Source organism: Alnus glutinosa, chromosome 13 (genome assembly GCF_958979055.1).
Source record: "Alnus glutinosa chromosome 13, dhAlnGlut1.1, whole genome shotgun sequence".
Taxonomy (NCBI): domain Eukaryota; kingdom Viridiplantae; phylum Streptophyta; class Magnoliopsida; order Fagales; family Betulaceae; genus Alnus; species Alnus glutinosa.
The window spans coordinates 22692058-22714940 of NC_084898.1; the positions used below are offsets into that span (position 1 = coordinate 22692058).

The following is a 22883-nucleotide window of genomic DNA, read 5'->3' on the forward strand; positions in this document are numbered from 1 at the left end:
AGAAAGTGGAGAGAGAGGAAGGGGTCGTTCTTATCTCCACAAAGTCTACACCCAAACCTAGCTCCGAACCTGAGCCTAGCACCGAACCCAAAGCACACGCTAAGAGTAAGAGATCCGTTGAGAGCAAGGAACCCACCTCTTCCTTTCCTTTTTATTTCCTTTCATTTTCATGCCCTCTTTGGTCTTTATCATTATTTCATCTTTTTTTTTTTTTTTTTTTTTTTCAATTTTCTTAATAGGAATTTAAAAATTGAGTATGCTTTTTGAGGTCATTGATGACAAGAGATTAACATATTTATTTAACACTAATTATTCGTTCCAATGTTGTTTTGGGCACACCATTTCCCATTCTTTCTAAGTTGTTAATTAGACCCACATTATTAGCACTCGTCTTATGGTTTTTTTAGTTCACATACTTTGAGGTGCACTGTCTCTTGTCCTAATCCAAAGTCCAAACCTGTCCAATTGTTTATTTTGGATTTTAATCACCTAATATCCACATCCTACGGAGCTTGTTTTGTCTCTACATTTGAGCTCAATTGATTAGCTCCAAATTAAAATAAAAAAAAATTAAAATTCAAAAGTAGTAATACCATACGACACATATTTATCCTACTATACTGATGATACGTAACTATTATATATATATATAGATAGAGAGGTAAAAATTGATTCAAGGGTTGGTCGGAACTGTCACCTTAGTATTACGAGATAAAAATGTAGCTTATGGTATTACTAGGTTTTTTTTTTTTTTTTTTTTTTTTTTTTTTTTTTTTTTTAACAATAACTGATATAAATGCTACTACAATCTACCAAGTCAACGTATTAGAATAAAAGTAAAATATTTGTGTGCTATATAATATTTTTCTTGAAAAAGTATCTTGATGTGATAGAATGGTGAAAATTGTTTAATGTATTTGGATGAGTATTTTGTGTTTTGTGTTTTTTTTTTTAAGAATAATTTTTTTTTTTTTTTTTTTTTTTTTTTTTTTTTTTTTTTTTTTTTTGTGTTGGTTGTTAATATTTTTGTTTAGAGAATAGAAAACAGAAGAAAGGGAACGGAGAATTCAAGGGAATTGACTTTTAAGATTGAATTCAAGGTAAAATGTAAGAGGAAATTTCATAGAGTTCAGATGTTGGAAGCAATAAGGCAAATTGGTTGTCAAACCTAATTAAGTTTGGTATTATTAATGGACTGACTTCAGATGTTGGAACTTGGAAGAAATAAGGCAAATTGGTTGTCAAACGCAATACAATTTGGTAATCTTAAATGAACTTCTAGGGTTTTTTTTTTCCTCTCTATAAGGGTTTCAGATTTCAACAATCAAGTGTTAGGTTTATAACACAAGAGATTCTTTTATCAATTTACCAAAAAAAAAAAAGTATTGAGACATATGGACAATAGACAAAAGTTTTTTCTAAACTAAATTACATTGGTGGAAATTCTTTAAATACATATGTAAATTCCTCAAATAAAGATGCGACTATTCCGTATAATTTTTTAAAATACATAAAAAAAATGAAATAACTTCACAAAAAGGTATCAAACTATTTTTTATTTTTTTTTTAAGAAAATTTATAAAAATTTCAAAGATTCAAGTACGGGTAGATTAACGAATTGGTATACTATGGAAACGATACTTCATAAGTTCAGGGACTTGAGAACGGAACAAAAGATGGGGAGACTCAACCGTCTTCTGAAACGAGATTCAGCTATGCTGAAGAGACAATTATCTCACTTGCAAACATATCTGGGCGGGATTAAATATATGACGGGTTTTTGTAAATTCCGTTAAATTCTGATCAACACCTAAATTCTTGCATTTTTTTTTTCTTAAAAAAAGAATAGTATTTTGAAAATTTTGGCAAAATATAACAGCAAATTCTAACGGAGTACCCTTCAGTGAGACTTTTGGTGACGTGGATACTTCAGTTTGAGATGTTTGATAGTTCAGTAACATTTTCTCAAAACGGCCTATATTTCGATACCTTTTTGTGAAGTTATCCCTAAAAAAAAAAAAAATTACATAATTTAAGGACAATTCTCAATTAGATAATTCATCTAACCCATTTTAAAGAAAAAATTTATCCAATGTACAAAGATTCTGGCAACATACTTACTGTTGATCTTGACCTTAATAGTTTGAGTTTAGTTTCCGAAAGTAACCTCTAAATTACCAATGCTAATAATCAATAATTGTAACCTAATGTTATAAAATAGATAATCAATTTCTTCCATTGGTAGGTCCAATAGTGGGATGGAATTAATGCCAAACTCATATTTCCAATTTGTGGCTGCGGTCTAACGATTTGTTTTTTCTTTAAAAAAAAAAAGAAAATAGTGTTAATTATTAAACCTCAAAACAGAAGAAAACTTTTTTGGTAGAAAAAGAAAATCCCATGTGAATCATGGTCAATAGGATTAACCGACTATTGAGACATATATCACAATATTTTCACATCAATCATTATTGGCTTTAATTAGTGCAAGAATTATCTTTCAAGTTGATCAATGACTTGATGAAAGATCATAAAGCTCATTAGTGCCATTGTTATCAACATTTGTTTCCCTTCTCTATTTCTACTCTTGATAAGGCAGAATACAAGTATTTAGCCATACCTATATGATTGCCCTTCTGACCAAATAAAAGAAAAAACAAGAAGAAAGAAAACATGGGTTGGCTGCTTTTTGATGCTACATGGATACCAAATATTCAAGAAAAAATAGAAAGGATGTGTCTTGGATAATTGGATTAAATTGTATAGAGAGAAATGATTCTTGTATATTTATCATACATCTCTAAATTAACCATTGGATCTGTAAAATTCACATGTGGGTCATACAGATCCAATAATTAATTTAGAAAAAAGATGTACAAAAAATGTACATGTAATATGTCTGTTGTATAGATATGAGGTAACTCTATATTGAGTAATTCTAGAAGTTCATCATGTGACATTCTTGTGTCCATCTAAAAATGAGGCGGCTTTTAAAATCCCCATTAGACTTGTGATTGATCACTATTGAATTTTGATCAAATTGTGATTTTAAAAGCCACCTCATTGTTAAATGGACATAAAAGTGACACATAATGGACTTCTAGAATTACTCCTCTATATTTGATCATTACTAATTGACCCGATGAGAGTGTGATTTGACTCTAAATTATGCAGCCTCCATTTCTTTTTGGAAGTTAGGGATTGAATACATCATCTCTCTTATTTGGATCCATATATTGTTGTAGCTATATATATATATATATATATATATATATATATATATATATATTACTAGGAACATTTGTAGTAAGGGTTGAATCTGAACTTACCACAAAGGGAAGAAGAATCATTAATCTACAAAAGGCACATGGTGCAAATTTGAGTACAATTCTAAAAGAGTAATGCTAGGAGCAATTGTTTTGTCTTATTTTTATCCTTTTAAAGTTGATGTGCTTTTTAAAATTACTATTAAATTTTGTAAAACACCAATTATTCGAAAATTTTACATTGATTAAAAATGATAAATTTAATCGTTTAATCAAATAGTTTAAATCCATAAGAACATTTGTGGTAAGGGTTGAATCTGAACTTACCATAAAGGGAAGAAGAATCATTAATCTACAAAAGGCATATGGTGCAAATTTTTGAGTACAATTTTACAAATTAAATCTGTTATATCGCATGTTATTCCAAAAGTTTACGTTGATTAGAGATGATGAATATAATCATTTAATTAATATTCTAATAGTTTCGTTCATATGTGGGCTTAACTCATTCTTAATAAGTGAGACTCAGTACATGAAATATTTAATAGAAGTAGATAGTTTCTTCCAAACTGGATTGAAGGAAACTCTTTTAATTAGTCTATAAAATTGTCATGTATTCTTTTGCATATGAGAATCACAATTTTTTAATAACATTAAAAGAATTGGAGGGTACTTAATTGAAATGAGATGTGAATTATAAACACATGATTTGAAAGAGTAATGTTATACGTAGGACTCATGTTCCCCTTTTATCCCCCAAGTGATGTAGCTTTTAAAATCGCTATTAAATTTGAGATAGATCATTATTGAATTTTGATCCAATGGTCATTTTAAAAGCCGTATCACTTTTGGTGAATAAAATGGGGACATGAATCCTACTCATAGCATTACTCCGATTCGAAATGATGACTTCTGCCCTGATACTTATTATATCGCTACTTATTATAAAAGCTTAAGCTAATACAAACAATATATTTAATAATTAAATTAATATTCTAACAAAAACCGCAATCTAATACTTCAATATTTTTGGTTGAAGATTGAATGAAATCAGAAGAATGGATCAACTGGACTAGAAATTAACCTTTTTCTTGTTAGTATAAGATATAACAAATCAATAAGTTCAATAAGTTAACAACAATATATATATATATATGACATCTTAAGTCCAACTATGATACTGATCATTGATTGAATTATTAGCCAAGATTGATTCATTCCTCTCTTACCAATCAAAGCCTGTTACTAATTTAAAAGTTGTCTCGGGCTATACGTGGTTGCTTGATAGTTCCATGAACCGGACATGGCCGGTGGGTTTTACTTTGACCCAAGTACAAAAGTGATCAAAATTCAGTTTAATTAGGTTTTGTCTAATTAGTTAGGTGATCAGTCTTGGTTTTGGTTTAATTTAAAATTATGATGCTGATGTTTGTAGTATTACATGAAGGATATTTTCAATTAGAATAAAAAAAAATTAAGGATATTTTGCTTATTATTATTTTTACTCTTAACTTTTTTTTTGACAAAATTTCTACTCTAACTTAATGGGTATGAAACGATTCTTTATTGGCTGAAATCATGATACAGAGATAAAGTATAATATTAGCACTAGAGTTGTTCTAGGTTTAGCTTCTGGTAGGTTCTATTTTGGCTAATTCAATGTCAAAATTGAGTTGGGTATAAGTCTAGGTTTTGTGGTTTAGGTGGGACTTGAATTGGTACATGAAATTGAAGAATGAGTAATGCTACATATCATCCCTTTCTCCTCCTTTTATCCTTCTAAAATTGATGTGGCTCTTAAAATCACCATTGGATTTATAATAGGTCATTATAGGATTTTGATCAAATGATGATTTTAAGAGTCACATCAATTTTGGGGGACCAAAGGAGGACAAATGAATGATATGTAGCATTACTCTTGAAGAATAGAAGTTGTCGATCGTTAGCAAGCCTGTTGATAGACGTTCGAACGTGGTCTTCAAGCGTTTTAAAACAACTAAGATCCGAGAGCTTTGGTAGTGTAGTCCCAATCATAGAAGATTCAAACAAAGGTCGATTGTAATGGCGATTGCATCAAGTTTGAACCAAGAAGAAGTAAAATGGGAAAGACTGTATTTCGAATGGAAGTGTTTCTTGAGAGCCATAGAGAAGCTTAGTTGCAAGTCATTCGACGAATGATCAAACACTATCTTTATTGAGATGGATCCGAGAGTCTTGATTGTAACTCCAAACATGCCATGCATGTTCGAATGCTACCAACTTGAAAATTGTGAAACCCTAGGATTTTCGAATATGCTACTAACCTGTTTGAATGACGCTGCCTTGGATTGTGTTTTTGGGAAGCTGACTTTCATTTAAACCTTGTTACACAACCAATTAAATCTTACTTACAATCGTTTATCTTACAATAAAGATAAACTAAAATAGTCATATTATCTATTGAGAATAATATATTAAGAAAACTTGAACATGAAATTTGATTAGTAATTTTATATCTCAAAAAACTAGAAGAGTGATTTTGAAATTATTTTTTAATATTTAATATAAATAATTATTATTGAGCCGCCCCTTGCCTTTTTTGTTGTTGTTTTGAACGAAAGATCTGAGTATTTCATTGATTAAAGATCACGAGCATAAAGCTCTTACATCACAAAGCATAAAACTCTACAAAATCATAGCAATATGCTATGAGGTTACATAGTCATAGATACAAATAATATTCTTACAATAAAGTGTTATCTATAACTTTCATCTTCTGCTAACCAATGTACAATAATAGTTAAAGATCTAAGACAAAGGTAACCAAATATCCTAGAAAAAATTATTTAAACTGGCTGTGAGAGATAACCCATTTCACCGAACTATCCAGACAGTGAGAAATAACCCATCACACTTGAGTAGCCTTCATCTTATATATTGCTCATGAGGGTAGATCTAAAGAGAAGAAAACACTTGTTCAAAGCAAAAATATATACAACCAACAAACAGTAGCAGCAGCCAGGGAAGGAAATGAACGGTACAACACAGAGATAGATGAACGGATACATAGCGAAGATGCCAAAATTGTTGATTAGTTTGTCCTATACCTCAAACTCATCCCACATTTCATAAAAATATAAAGTTATTTAAAATGGGGTTTTTAAATAGATCCCGGATAATATAGCACTTAATGATTAACATTAGGGTAGACAGAAAAAATTATTAATTAATGAAATTCAACCAATATTAAGTGTTCAAGAGTTAGGCTACAACAATTATATTGTTTTCTTGTGACGTATACACTTATATATTTTAAAAGTAGGGGTCATTTTCTACTGATGAATTTCTATTTGTTCTAATTAAAGTAATCAAGCTCTTAAGACTTTTCTAATTGTATCACTTTCGTACATGCACAAACCGTGATGAACATGATGCCGATGACTCGATCTCTTACAACCTCTTAACTTATAACATGTGAAATGACAAATTAATTAATTAATTATTCCTGTAAATAACTAATCACAATATAACCAATTTATTGTGACATGTTCAGCTAGAAAAATTAATACGATCATATATATATATATATATATGAGAGGCAAATTTGATTAATGCCCCATCGCATATTTTTTCCCAAACAACCCATGTGAAAGCCATGTCATCACGTTTGGTCAAGGTCTAATATATTTTATATATATGAGCAGCCATATCTTTAATCGGACATTATTGGTACAAAATAGAAATTGCAAAACTTGATTAATTTATAGCTCAAATTAAAAGTGAGAAACTTGTTTGAAATTGCCCCCAAATTTAGGCTACTTAACTGAGTTAGTTGGATAAAGTTTTCCTCCAATTCTTTTAATTTAGTCTATTAAATTAATATATATTCTTAAAATATGCAATTCTTATATGCATTTTTAAAAGAGCATGGGAGAATCATATATGCTTAAGAATATATGTCAATTTAAAAAATTGAGTTGGAAGAATTTTGTTCAACCTAGCAATTTGATGCCCTACAAGTTAAAGGCTTGTTGGAATTTTAGTTCTCTTGAAAAATAAAATGGAATAGAGGAGAAAGAAAAGAAGGTTGAGCATTACCCTTTTTTGTTTAAATTTATTTTTCTTTTTGGTTAAGTTGAGCAATATTACTCATGCAAGACTACTTTAGATTAATGTTTATGGGTCATAAATCCCTAATGTTAGTACGGCTGACCACTCGTGGTAATCCAGCCAGAGAGACATGTGGAGAGACATAAAACAAGTAGTGGTGGTTCGCTAAAGGTATTGGCAAGGAGCACTTCGATGCCTAAGTCGGTGAGAAATTCTTTGAGGGAATAGAAAGCGAGAAAGTGCTTAAAAGTTTTTCTGCTATAGTAGTCTCCTATTTATAGGGGAGGGGTTAATAACAACTTGAGCTACGTGACCCAATCTAGTTGAGGACCATCTAGTCAGTACGGGTTATTCTATATGAATGTGTGGCAGACATGGACGCGGTGGAGTAGGTTAGAATGGTCTTATTGTTTGTCGTAGTGGTGACGTGACAGAAGGTACAAGTTTCTCGTATTGCACCCTTCGCGCTGGAGGCTATCAGTCAATCACACTCCGAGGGGGCGAGGAGGCCCACCCGAGAGTGCTGGTCCTCATCTCCTAACATATATACATAGTTCAACCCGAGAGGTAGATGAGCCAAACATGGCCCAAGACACAAGTGGGCCCTTGGTAAATATTATCACCACCCAATATAAAAGTTGAGGGCCACTAAACAAATTACTCATTAATAAATCATATCTAGGTCCTTATCTTTAGTTGTGAAAGAGTTGAGGAGGTGAGGGTTGGGTTAGACTACACCTAAAGGATATAAACAGAAATTAAGGCAGAGTGTTGAATTGCATGTAATTGAGATAGTTGTTGTTGGGTAAGGTTAATTTGGTACTAAAAAAAAGTATCTACTTTTTCTTTGAAGAAAGAAAGTGGCATGGGGGGTCCACGACTTCAGCCTGCTTAGTGATGAACTAAAAGATAAAACCAAAGATACAAAGAATAGACATATTCAACTATGGTTTTATATGCATTAAAGAAAGAAGAAGAATAGAATTCACATTCAAGTTCCTACCTACAATTAACATAGAACAATTATGAATGTAATTCACTTTCTATTTTAATGAATTATTTTACATGTTAGTCATCACTTATTGATGAACAGTTTGGGCCAACATTTAAGAAATAACGTTAGAATATTAATTAAATTATTAAATTTCTTATTTGCTTTAGTTTTTGAAATAACTAGAGATTCAATAAATCCTACATGAGAATACCGAAATCTTGTTTTTGGCCTCTAAATAAGATGCATTCTCATGTGGCCTTGTGAATCTTGGCGAGGTCACTAAGAAAGCCTCTAAAGAGGCCGGCCGCCTTCTAGTCAAGAGTTGCTTTTCTACTCGCTTGTAATCCTTTGTTCATAACTTAATTGGTATACTCGAAAGCAGGGCGGATCGGAGCTAGAGTTTCAAGTGTTCCAACGTGGTTCTGCATCCGCTCGAGAGAAAAGTTTGGAATTCAACCTCTCGGTCATTAATTATACTCTCTAAAAAGAGGTCATGAACACCTTTTTTCTTTAGAATCCCCTAGATTAATTACTACAACACTTGAGCACTAAAACATATACGCATGCATGATTATGGAACCCCCTATTCAACATTCATTGAGAATGATATCCATTAAATTAGACCCTTTTGATAGTAACAGATTCCTAATGGCATTATCGAATTTCTTCTCTTGAGTACTGTTTGAAGAAGACAAATTTCTAACAAAGGAAGTTTTTGCTTCCGGATCTACTCATCTCTTAATTAGCTAGGTGCATGCCGCTTACAACAAAATACAGAAAATATCGTAGCAGTCTTGATCAACTACATGCATGATGCATGCATGCATGCATGATTAACTGTGGGACATACATATATTCAGTGTATATTACACATGTAGTACAATGATTAATCAATTGCCATTATCCATGCCTTTGGGTTTGTTTTTTTTTTTGGTGATTTTATCCTTAAAACTCTTTATCCAAGTTGCATGATTCTACCCTATATGTGTCGTCAGACCAGTAAGAGTGTGAAGCTTGTCGTGCCAAGTCAGCATCTGCACATGGGCTGCCCATGAAAATCGAGAAAACCTCGTTCAAATCGGAGAAAGCTCTATAGTCTAAGGTAAGGTGCCTAAGAATTTTAGTGAGCTAGAGGACAGTTGGTTAATTTTGAGAGGTAAAAAGATAACCTAGAAATGCTATATATGTCCCATTTCATCATCACAACTAGCTGTAGACATCATCCTTGCCCTAATAGAGGGTTTAATTTGTTCATGATTCTAGGATTTTTAAAAGATACCTTAAAGGTGAAACATAATTAACATTAATTAGTTTCTGTAATTTCTTCAATTAAGGATGATTATGCACTTTGGTAATTGGTATATATATATATATGCTTGCTTATTTGGTATTGTATTTTACAAAATGACATACATGAGTTCTAAGTGCTAAAAATACATTATGGTTTTCTTTGTTAATGCATTAATTTCTAGTTTGAAAAAAATGTTCCGATGTGATATAAATTTAATGTGAAGACTGTTTTTATGTTTTGGGTGGATTGTAATGTTTTTGTTTTGAACACAAAAAATAAAAGATAGAACAAAAATTTTGACAAAAAACAGTCAGTCTTTAAGTTTTGGAGAAACTTATAACAATTAATCAAATACATACTACGTTTTCATGCCACGTCAATTTGGTCGAGGTTGGCTTTATTTGGGATTATTCGAGGAACCAATAATATGTCTAAGAAGATTAATAAACTAAGTTTGAAGACTTGTTAATTACTTGAGTATCTCATGTTTTCATTCTTGCAACATTAAATAACCTAACATTCAATTCAACTCAGCTTGTTTACAATACTAAACTTGGCCTGCATATTTGATACTCATAATATATATATATATATATAGTGCATGTATGTTGCAAATATTTTTTTTTTGAAAAAAAAATAAAAAATCAACCCACATGCATATCAATTCCTGAAGCAAATGCAGTTGATCATTATTATAATTATGATTCTTCTACTGCTAACAACTATTGCAATAGGCATGCGTGAGTTGACCTAAACCCTCGTGAGATCATGTATTCTCTACTCCAACAACATAGCAAATTATTTCACAATAAAGAAATAACTCTTTTAAAAAAAGGAATAATTTTTCTTTTTCTTTCTTTGTGGTGGGGGAGGGTTGACACTTAACATCAACCAATTAACCACTACTTCTTCTATGCTAATATATATATTAAATTTATTTTTATATACACATTGAAACTTAAATTAATGATCTTTGTTTTAATTTAATACATATATCTTACGTACAAGAAACCAAATAGCTACTACACCCCTGGGATTACGGCCGGGGCTTGTTAATTATCTTAATTTATTATATTGTATTCCTTAATTAATTAAATTGTATATATATTTTGTTGAATTGGTTCAACAACCACACCCATTTTTTCTCACTTCCTTCGTAAAAGGAAATACCCCAAAGAAAATTATATATGTTCGTGATAAATTGGTGATCATAATTAGCTGAACATCAATTTTTTTTTTTTTTTTTTAGTGTATTATATCATATATATATGTATCATTTGATTTTTTTTTTTCTCCACCAAATACTTCTCCAAGAAAAGTAGCTAGTGGAATTTTAATGTCTAGAGTCTAGACAATATAGTATTTAGATTTACATTTATGCCCCGTTTGTTCTAGCGTAAAATGTTTTCTGAAAAATATTTTCTACATTTTTTGGTGTTTGGTGGGGGCGAAAAATAATGGTCAACGGAAATCATTTTCAATTTGACCATAAAAGCCTCTAAAACCATAAATCATTTTCAGAATTTAAATTATTCATTTTTACATGCACGTTTGTGTGAATCTGCCGCCGCCAGGCATTAAAGTTTGTTGTAGCCCGACTCTACCGACAAAGATATCCGAATTTTGGTATTCGAACTTCCTGAGAGCGTACACTCCAACTGATAAATGATATCCCAAATGGTTAAATCACTGTTATTTCAAACTATTCCTTAATAAGTAATGTTGATTTAATCATTTGATTAATATTATAACACGTGACATATTTTAATTCATAAAATTGAAAGTAAATTACGGAAACAATGTTCGAACTCAGGACCTTTACTCTGATACCATATTACATCGCTATTTATCAAAAAAAAAAAAAAAAAACTTAAAATAATAAGGAATGGTGATTGAATTTATCATTTAATTAATATTCTAACACAAACTTCTTCTCATATTATAATTAAGGGAAAAATATACATAACCCCCTCAAACTACTAATTGTGTTAATTACCCCCCTAAACTACCAAAAAATTATTAAAATTAAAAATAAAAACGGGTTTTTCTTTTTGTTTGCTTTTTAATTTTTTTTTTTTATATAATTTTCAGTTATTTTTCCTTTTTTATTTTATTTTTTAAAAAAAATCATTCTTTTTTTCTTTATTTTTTTAGTTTGTTTTTTAAAAAGTTTTTTTTTTAGTTTTTTTTTTTTTTTTGAATTTATAAAGACCATTTTTGTCTAATTGAAAAAAAATTAGGGTTTTTTTTTTTTTTTGTTAGTCTTAAGGGGGACATTGACATGTTTTAATAATTTATGATGGCATTGACATAATTGATAATTTAAAAAAAATATTGACAATTAAGTAAAAATTTTAAAAATATATATATATTTTTTCCGATAATTAATTAAGCGAGCATCGTCACTTTTTCAATCATATATTTATATTTATATGAAAGACAAAAGCGAATCTATGGGTCACATTTGGTTCTTATCCTAATACACGAGACTCAAGTGAAAATCTCTATTTAAAAATTGTGATTAAAATCTCTATTGATTTCGGACTTAGTCAATCTCAATCTCACTAAGCCTCTATCATTGCAATTCCATTATTATTATTATTATTATTATATTCATTTTGACTGGATAATTATTGTAGTGTGAATATATGTCATAGGCCTCCTGCCGTCTTGAAGGGGCTCTTTGTTTTTGTTAAAAAATAAAAATAAAAAATAAAAAATAAAAAAGAACAAAGAACAAAAGGCTGTGAATAATGGTGAAATTGACTGGGGAAGGTGGGTACTTTTTAGTCAAAGGGAGGCGGTTTGAATTGAACCCCAATGCCGCGGCAGCCCACCAGGCATGACCGGTTGACTCCCAATCCTACGGCGTCCTTTGATTCTCAAAAGCAATCCCTGGCCCCTACTCGCTTTAAGTGCTCCACGTGGCCCCACACCAGCTTTGCGTTCTGGCTGCTTCTTCGGGTCCCACCGCACCCCCGGTTCAGCAATTCTTCCAACTCCTTCCGTCGCCGTCCAACTGCCATTCTTTCCCTTTCTTCTACGTTCGTTTCATCTGGACCCTATTTTACAATTATAGACTTGAATCACTTGATTCTACGTAGCTTTTTCTGCTATCGTAATAATTAATTAATTAATTTATTATTTTTAAATTTTAAAAAAGTGAGAGAAGCATAGTTTTATTTACATGAAATTGACAAAAATAAGTTTTCCCAATATTGAAGGACAAAATTGTCTTTTAAATGTGGGTACGTCGGAGGAAATTTCTCCCGGCCAGCTTAATATATTAAAATGACGTGTGTTTTTAGGGCATGTGACCCTCACATTACATGCATTTTAATAGGAAAAAAAAATGTAAAATTAGCGCTTTTACTTGCACCGATTTGCAATAAATTTCCTAAGGTTTAAAAATAACTTAAAACTCTATGCGACAAGCATAAATAACAAGTCTCCGGTCCCTACTTCCTTTTGAAATTTTGACGAAAAACCTTCATAATGCCATATAAGCACTAATACTAATAATAATAATAATAATACTAATTAGTTACGAGCACATGTCCCATATAATAAGAATATAAATATAAAACATAAAAGAAAAAAACACACATAGCTCTTCAAACTATCACTTAATTGTCAATGTCACCCAAAACTATTAATTGTGTCAATAACTCCCTTAAATTACAAAAAAAAAAAAAAAAAAAAAAAAATGTCAATGTCCCCATTAAAAAAAAAAAATAGTCATAATAAAATTATAATTTTTTTTTTTTAAAAAAAAAAAGTGAAAAAAGCCATTTATGGAGCTTATTGCAAATCAGTGTAACTACAGTGACTGATTTTGTATTTTTTTTTTCCTTTTTAATAAGATAATCTAATAAACCGATAGGTGTCCTTAGGAGTATGTGATTCTCACATGCATTTTGATAAACATAAGTTAGTTTAAAATGCATATGAGAATTCACATTTTAGTTTAAGAGACATTTTTAGTTGGAAGAATTTTCTTCAACCATGTTTAAAGGAAAATTTTGTCCCATAATTTCAAGTAAAATTATTTTTCAAATTCATGTAAATAAAACTGTCTCTGCGACACAAACCTTAAAAAAAGCCGACTTGCAAAGAAAGTGTGTCGAAAACTTTATATACGCATGATTAAAATTGCATTTAAACAATGTTGGACACTTGAAATGGTAATAATAAGAGATTTTGTTTCTAATTTTTTTTTTTTAAAAAAAAATAATTAAAAGAAAAGAAAAAGTTCTTGTGTCTAATCCTTACCTAAAAAGAAATATGTGACTTTACACGACGGAAAAGAGGAAAATCCAACATATCAAGCTTTCTTTGTGTCTACTCATCTTCACAAGGAAAAGAAATAATTTTTGCTTTCTGCTTCTAGAAAAGTCTCAATTATGAGTCAATATTGATGCTTTAAAATCAGATTTGGATGACCAAGTATATATGACTAGTTTGCTTCAAGTTTTCTAAACTAATTGCCAAATGAAATGCAGCATAAGTACAATAGAACCAAATGGCATCACATTCGTGTCCCGTGAACATCGAAAAATTTACAATTCAAACAGCCATTTAGAGCGGAAATTGCGAGATTCATTTGCTTCGTATAGGTAAGCCATGCACTCTGAACTGTTCGGGACAAGATCGTGGATGAAACACACGAAATAGAAACTCATATTAGAAAATACTTTATTTTCCTAAAAGAAATTACACGAGGAATAGATTTTGGGAGATTGTAGGACCAAGGGGCAAGTTGCCAAGAAGTGGCATGACTTTGTTGACGAAGAGGCCAAGCAAGTTGTTTCAACAATTTTGTCCCTGTTCTTCTCTTTCGTCAGCGAAACTCAAAAGCATACGATTCTATTGCCAAAATGACTTGTTGCACATCCTTTGGGTTGTGATTTGACAAGTGAAAGGGTTTGTTTGCTAATTATTTTTCTTTTTTACTTTTTTGGATAAACATTGTTTAATTCTTTGAATTTTGATCGCTTTTGTAATTATTTCATAAATTTTGAAAACTCTCAATTTAGTATATTTATTTTTTTTACATTTTTTTTTTCAATTTCACTACTCTATTAGGATTTTCTGTTAAATCCAATCAACATTCCTAAAATATCCATTTTTTTTAAAAAAAAATAAAGATTTAAGTGTGGGTATTTTTGTAAATTTTGTTAAATCCTGACCAACGCCTAAATCCTTGCAATTTTTTTTTTTTTCCAAAAAAATGAGATATATTTTGGGAATTTTGACACCATCTCCTCAATGATTTAATGGAAAATTTTAGCGAATGGTGAAATTAAAAAAAAATTGAAAAATGGATATACTAAATTGAGAGTTTTTTAAGTTTAGTGAGGCAATTGCAAATGTGATGAAAGTTCAATGAGTTAAGTGAAGTTTCCCTTTACGTTTCTTTTACTCAAAAAATTTAAAATATTAACAAATAATTTTCCTCACAAAACTCAAAAAAAAATTTCAATTTTATGTCATGTACGTCAAAACCCTTTTCACTTTTAACAAATAGATCGCCTTTCTGTTCTTATAAGAAAAAGTGGCATTTTTAGTATACCTTGGTATTTTGATGGCTCACTTTAGCACACTTGAAAATTTAGTGGGCTATTTTAAAATCGGCTATTAGTTCAGGTGACTTTTTTTTTTTTTTTTTTTTTTTTTTTTTTTTTTAATATTTAACCATTTTTCTTTAACCAAAACACCTCTAAAAAAGGATTCTTAAACGCCACTTTTTTTTTTTTTTTGGTCCCTGGCCTCTCTCATATATTCATTATTCACCATTCATTTGGTTATTAAGTAAAGCTTGAAAAAGAGATTAATATAAACATGCTTTTGGATAACCCCAAGCCTTCCGGAAGATGATGCAAAAGCTCTACAATTGGAGTTTAGTGGCCATCATAATAGTGCATGCGTTGTTTTTCTATTTGGGATATTTAGTTATGTTCCTTTGCTTTACGCGTAATAAAGGAGAGGAAAGTGTCATAAGAAGGATATTTTTTGGGACTAGGGAGTAGGTGAAGCCCTAGAAAGGCCAACTTTTTAGTGAGAGGTTCATAATCACCTTCACGCTCACCACTAGAACATTGGAATAATCACATTTTTCAAGGCATTATTTGTCAACGGTTTTGAAATTTTTTTTATTTTCTTAAAAAAAAAAAATTAACAAACAATTCAAAACACAAAATACTTTTTAAGTGTAGGCTCGTTAAAAAAAACATTTTTCACTTTTATATTACATTGATACACTTTTCAAAATCATTATCAAACATACCCCAAGGGGATTCATTGATGATCATTCTTGATCGCCATCAACAAATCTAGAGCCTGTTTGGCCACTTGTTTTGGAAACAGTTTTCTGTTTCCAAAACAACAAAACATGTTTCCGCACTGTAGATTAGCGTTTGGTTAGCTGTTTTAAAAACAAAAACTGAGAAAACAAAAACACGAAGAAACACAAAAAATGGAAACAGGTTCAACCTGTTTCCGAAAACCGTTCTTACGAAACAAGAAAAGGCGCCTTAATTTTTAAGTGCACAGTGACAAAGAAAGTATGGTTGATCTGTGGTTCGATTCATGGGAATACTCAAAAATATTTCCTGTATCTCAACCTCCCCAGGAACCTCATCTCTCTTTCTTCTTCACACCACGCCTCACTTCGTCTTCCTCCTCTCTCTCTCTCTCTCTCTCTCTCTCTCTGGCGACAGAAATTGGAACAAATCCTTAAATTTTCGACAGGGAGAGAGATGAGCTCGTTGATCTATATTTGTATTTTAGCTCTGCTATTTGCTGCAGTACCTTTGGGTACCACAAAAGAGCAACTGAGCTCGAGGGAGTGCGAGGATCTGGATTTTACGGGGCTTGCTCTTTGCTCTGATTGCAATACTTTTGCTAAGTATATCAAGGACCCAGGTATTCTTTATTAATCCTTTGGGTACCACACAATTCAAAAACTGAATTTTGTTCCCAGATTATTGGTGTGTCTTGAATACTCTGGTGTTTAAGTGTTTTGTCTGATCTTAGAATTACAATTTTCAGGTGCAAATGATTTGAGTTGATTGATGGATTTATATATTATGTGTTTGTGTCATTCGTTTTCCAGGCATTACAGTGTGAGTGTTGGCTAATAATCATGACCTGTGCGTTGGGTTTGTTGGATTTAAGTTGAAGATTTGGAAGGATTTCATAGCAAGAAATACCAATGGAGTCATATAGATATAATACAAAGATCTCTAAGCGTAAGCCAATGGGTTTAAGTCTAATGATGTTATATTAATAGCTAACAGTTATGACATGTTTCCAATATGGGAATTCATTTTTTTTTCACCACGTGTTTACATGCTCAACAATAAGATATACATTTCTAGTGGAAATTTTGAATTTGATCAAAGTCTAGAGACATGTCTTCTTCCTTAAGCATACTGAAAGCATTGTAATAAAATTTATTACAACTAGAACTAGCAATTCTACGGTCTATGTGCAGGGGGTTGTTAGAATGAACATATATGTTGACTGGATAATAGATGATAGGATGCTAATGCCTTGTATTAGGGACTACTGACTTTTATTGATATATCGATTAGCTCGTTCCTCAGCATTTTTACTTCTATTTGGACTCAAGTTTGCTTATGGAGTTTTAGCTGCATCTGTAAGATTTTTATGTGTTACTTTCAGCCATTTTTATGGACTCAAGTTTGCTTATGGTGCTGTACTGGAGGTCTGCATGAGGAAACTGGTTTTCTATCCTGAAATTGTGGGCTTCATTGAAGAATAGAAGGATCGATTCCCTTAAATTAAAGTTCAATATGTCTTCAATTCTCCACCAAAGCTGATGATGCTTGACGATGCTGGCCAACACAAGGAAACTATAAGGTTAGCTTCTTTTTGTCACTAACTGTTAAGCCCCAGTATCTCCACTGGATGAATAAAAGTTTGAGTGGAGAGATTTGCTTGACCTGATTGATGATAATGCTGAAAATTCTTAAACTGGCAGATGTATAACATCTTCCTGCTTGGACAGGCCCCTTCAACTTTCATTTATCCCCTGTTTGTCATGCACCATAGACTGAACTGCACCTATGTTAATTGGCTGATAATTTATGTTTGGCATGTGTCCAAGTTTCAGAGAAACATTTGTTGCATCATTCAAGAGAAGAAAATAAGTTGTACAAACTTCTCTTATTGAAAATGTTTTTCCCTTGTCACAGGATCGACAACTGGAAACGCGAACATATACTGGCATACTGCGATTACTTAGAGAGAAGGTTAAGCCCACTTCAGCAAATTGAGTGGTTTGTCTTTGTTCTCTGTTTCTACTCCAAAGACATTCTCACATTGAAGTTGCTACATGAAGTTCACTCATCTTGGTTATTCTTAATGAGCGAGATGCAAATCTATCTTATATTTTGGATGGCTTCCTTCTGTCTTGATGAAGATGAAAATTGTTGGTGTCTATGGCTCTTCATGATCATAACTTCATTAGGAAGCATGCAACGAAGGATATTGAGTTCCAATCATATGATGATAATGAGTTTCATGATAGTGATTTATGTGAACTTCTTTATAGACTATGGATGGTGCTTCAGATGGATTATGACATTGTGCAAAAATCATAACTTTTGAAGATTTTTTGATGAGATTTCTTATGCAAGTGTCATTTTGTTTGATGGATGTAACCTTATCCTTTTTTTTTTTCAGACTAAATTCGTGAATGGATATGTATCCATGATGTTTATGGAGTTGTTTTTTTTTTCTTCCTTGTTTTATAGCTTGGTATATTCTTCACATATGTATAACTTGGTCTTTTTTTCCCTAAGGAGAAACTGTTTTAAAATCAATTGTCCAAACGCCTTAACCACTGTTTTCTATTTTCAAAAATTGTTTTTGAAAACAATTTACCAAACGCTTTTTAAACAAAAAAACAACAAAAAACAGTTTTCTGTTTTCGTTCTCAAAAACAGTTTTTGGAAACAAAAACAGAAACCGACTTGCCAAACGAGCCCCTAGTCTCTTAACTGACTGGATCTTTACTTCTAGCACTGCAGACATCTAACAGCAGCTCGAACTTTGTCAAAGATGGCGGCCAGCCTAATAAATTTATAAAAGTGACAATTTCTATGCACATCAAATCATAAAGTATTGAGCCGCTTCCCATTATATTTTTGGAAGCATTCCCGGTTCACCCCCTACGATCACTTCTTCCATCAGAATTAAGAACGGGAAAGATCCCCTTTTTAATTCTCCCCCTTAATTTCCATGTACCCCCCCAAAAAAAAAAACATTTATGAACATAAAAATGATATGTTCATTGTGTTAATCCACTAAGGAAATGCTGCAATTTTTCCTCTAAAGCTGAAATGCAAATGATGATGAAATGTAGATTATAAGTCTTGGTACGAACGAAGCTTCATTGAAGGTACATATCATTTTTGAAGTCAAATGTGGACATGACAATAATAGAGTTTGGAAATCACCAGGTTGTGCCTGAGGTCGGTGACTCAAAGGTAAATCATTTCTAAGAAACTCCCACTCAGAAGCCCAATTAATATTTCTCGATAAAAACAACTCCTTTAGAGGAAACTCATAACATATATGTGGATCGAATTCATCGTCAACGATGGTCTTCCGATTTCCGTGTGAAAGAATTCGATAAAGTCAATTATGGGATGATTGCAAGCGGCCAGTTTGAAGGCATGAATAATGGGTAATAATATATATGGTTTGTGCTCTTGGGCATTTGGGTTGGGTGGGTTTGCGTCACGAATTGGAACTCATTGCTTATATATCTTTTCAACTTGAAAATTAGGTTGCTACGATTGTTACTTTGTAGAATCTGACAAAGACTTAAAGGCAGTCCAATTATGTGGAGGCTGCATACAATATTCGACTGTTAATGCTGCCTACTCATTATATATATATATAGTTAGTGCTCACACCATAACGTCGTGGTTATTTTCTTTCTTTTTTTCTTGGAAAGTAAGATGGGGGATCCAAGAGAACTAAAAGGGCCGGGGAAGGAGAGCTTTTCCCTGTCAAGTCAAGCAGAGAGAATATGGGAATACCGAATACGTATCGAAAAGGATCCGGAGGCAGCTCATTTTATCATATAATAGCGTTATAGGGTTGTTTTCATTGTCAACCAAATAGACAACGGGAAGATCGAGGAAGATATATATATGGAAATACATTCACAAAATGAGCTAGCTAGGCGGACCATTTTTGCCATATAACTGCGTTAATATGGAAATAGCTTGCGAGTTTAGAATTCTAGCTTTTAGTGATGACGAAAAGTCGTCACTAAAAGTCCAAATGTCATCGCAAATGACTTTAGGCGACAACCGATTGTCTCTAATAAGTCGTCGCAGTTGTTCGTCAAGAAATGTTATTTGCGGCGACTTCTATGTCATTGCTAATATATCATTATCTACGACAACATAAATCGTCGTTAATCATATTAAAAGTCGTTGAAGATAGCCTTGGAGCCTTAACCGATGTTTAATGATATGGTATCAAGAGTTGTCCCTAAAGTATAATTAGCGACAAAGCGACGATAACATGTCGTTGCTGATAACGTATCATCAGCGACAACATCTTGTGGTGGCTGATAAGTTACTATGAGTGATGACATGGTATTTGAAGATATTCTAAGTGAAAAATAAATATGACTCATAATGTGGGTGTGTGTAATTATAACCAAACATGCAACCAAAATATAAAGTGTGAAAAATAAAGAACACAGATATTTTGGTGACGAAGTAGATCAAAATCTTTGTATCAAAGAAAAAAGTCACTCCGGAGCAGTCAAACCAAAAAAATCTACTATTCAAAAGAAATAGTTAGTTACGAAGCAGTCATACTTACATATCCACATGCAGTAGTCGTACCTTTAACTCTAACACGTACCTATACGTGAACGCCTCCCAATCAGACCTCCTGTTTGAAGGGTTCTTCAATAGACTCCTTTAGCTTAGAGCTCCTCCCTAAACTAGACTTTAACGGTCGATCAAATCACACATAATAACTCTAAGAGAGCTAGCAAATATTACAATCTCTGTCTAAACACCATCTCTTAGCACATTGAGAATTCTACCATGGAACTCTTACAAAACACAGCGTAGGAACCCCTTTAAATAGGCTCTAGAAAACCTAATTCTATAAGAAATCAGATTTCTATAGGCGGCGTCTGGACAGGATGTTGGGCGTCCGGACGATAAGCAACATTCTTCATAAGTTTGCTGAAGCGCGTCTGGACGACTTGGCCTAGCATTCGGATGGTTGCATAAGTTCCTTCCACTATTTGCAACCATCGCATTGTTGTTCGGACACATCATCACACAGGTGCTCTCTGTTGGTCTCGTCCATTGGGCCGTCTGGACATCTGTGCGAACATAAGCTTCTGTGATTGGTGTCTGTTGAATTGTTTGGACACTTCATCGAACACTGGAGGGCGTCCGTACGCTTCCTCTGGTCGTCCAGGTAGTTACTAGGGAAAACCACCTTTGCTGAGTTGTAAATTCGCCAGCACTTTCCTTATCTTAGAAACCTTCATTTTTTGAGCGATATACTGCAGATCTTGTTTTGTTCAGTCATTTCCACGCTGGAATATTAATTATGCAACAATCTGAAAGACTTTTGAATTATGGTGTCCCTTATTGAGCAGTGCCCTGATAAGGAATCTTTTTGTCAACAAAATAAGAACCAATTAGCAATAATTAATTATGTAGAATATTTCTCACATCACAGATCTTTCATTTCTTGATTAATATTCTACAATATTTTCACTACTCAGTTTTTTTTCATTTTCTTGAAGAATATTCTTCAATATTCTTTCTTTCTTTCTTGGCTCTTTTATTTTCTTGAGTAATATTCTGCAATATTCTTTCTTACTTAGCCATTTCCTTTCTTGAATAAACCAATTAAGTTTTGACACCAAATTTGCCAATATTAAAAACCCAACACTAAGTATGGCGGACGGCCGTTAACAACAAGTAGATGATATGAATACCAAACCATAATGCCGTTGAGCATTGTTTTCAAAACTTCTTGTGATTGCCAAAAGTATTTGGACGATAACTTCTTGTTGCTGATAACGTATCATCAGCAACAACATCTTGTGGTGGCTGATAAGTTACTTTGAGTGATGACATGGTATTTGGATATATTCTAAGTATGGTCGTTAACAACAAGTAGATAATATGAATGCCAAACCAGAATGCCATTGAGCATTGTTTTCAGAACTTCTTGTGATTGCCAAAAGTGATTGCCAACTCGTCCATGTGTTGGATTTTCAAATAAAGAAATGTTATATACTATAATTTTATTCAATATTTATCTATCATAGTTGACGTGGCACTTTAAGGATCCGTTTGGGTTTGTGATTTCAAAAAGTGCGATTTAAAATAACGATTTTAAAATGTGCGATTTGAAAAAAAAAAAATGATTTTTAAAAACGCAGTTAAGCGTTTGGCAAAATCACAGTTTAGTCTTTAAAATCGCGAATTTACTTTTAAAATTCTACGTTTTCAAAAAAGCACCGTCTTATCTGCGATTTGAAAAAGCAGATTTTCTGCGTTTTCAAATCGCAATTTTTAAAAACGCAATTTCCAAACGATCTATGTTCTGCGATTTGGTTTAAAATCGCACTTATTGTCTACGAAATCGCAATCCCAAACGCACCCTAAATTAATCATTAAAATTGAGTGCGACGTTAACTTGATGGATGAATGTTAAATAAAATTATAATTTAATAAAAAAAAAAAATCTTGAGCATGTGGTTGGAAAAATTCTGGTTGTATTATACATAAGAACTTCAATAGTTCATTTAGTAAATGTTAAACGTGTATATTACTTTTGTTTAATTTTTCATCCATATATTTCTTTATTTATTACTTGAACTATATATTTTTTTTTATTATTTTTTGCTAGTATTTTATTTTTTACTTTAAAAAATGTATTGTCACCCATGTTTTTATCACAAATGATATGTACGTAGATGAATATATCCTTGTAGGCAATTAACTTTTTAATTGCACTCTATTGTGACCTATTAATCCTTGACACACACTTTTATCATATGATTTAAATTCTCAATAACATCTTTTTTTTTTTTTTTTCTTTTTTATTAAACCTCGTTTTACAATCTTACTCATGGGCCTTTTACAGACTCAGCCCCTAGCAACTCTTACCATTGAAATGGGCCTATCAATTAACCTAATAATTGAAAATGGGCTAA

The 22883-nt window shown here is 32.0% G+C and overlaps 1 long non-coding RNA gene across 2 annotated transcripts; it reads left to right on the forward strand.

Annotated features, from left to right (window-relative positions):
- Positions 1-16156: 16156 nt before the first annotated feature.
- On the forward strand, positions 16157-18272 carry LOC133854941 (uncharacterized). Of its 2 annotated transcripts, XR_009896889.1 has the most exons (4): positions 16157-16564; positions 16755-16890; positions 17327-17524; positions 17860-18272. It is a non-coding gene; the product is annotated as an uncharacterized LOC133854941 (long non-coding RNA). The 2 variants fall into 2 exon arrangements; XR_009896890.1 differs by lacking the exon at positions 16755-16890 and having other exon boundaries at positions 16176-16564; positions 17860-18271.
- The last annotated feature ends 4611 nt before the right edge of the window (positions 18273-22883 follow it).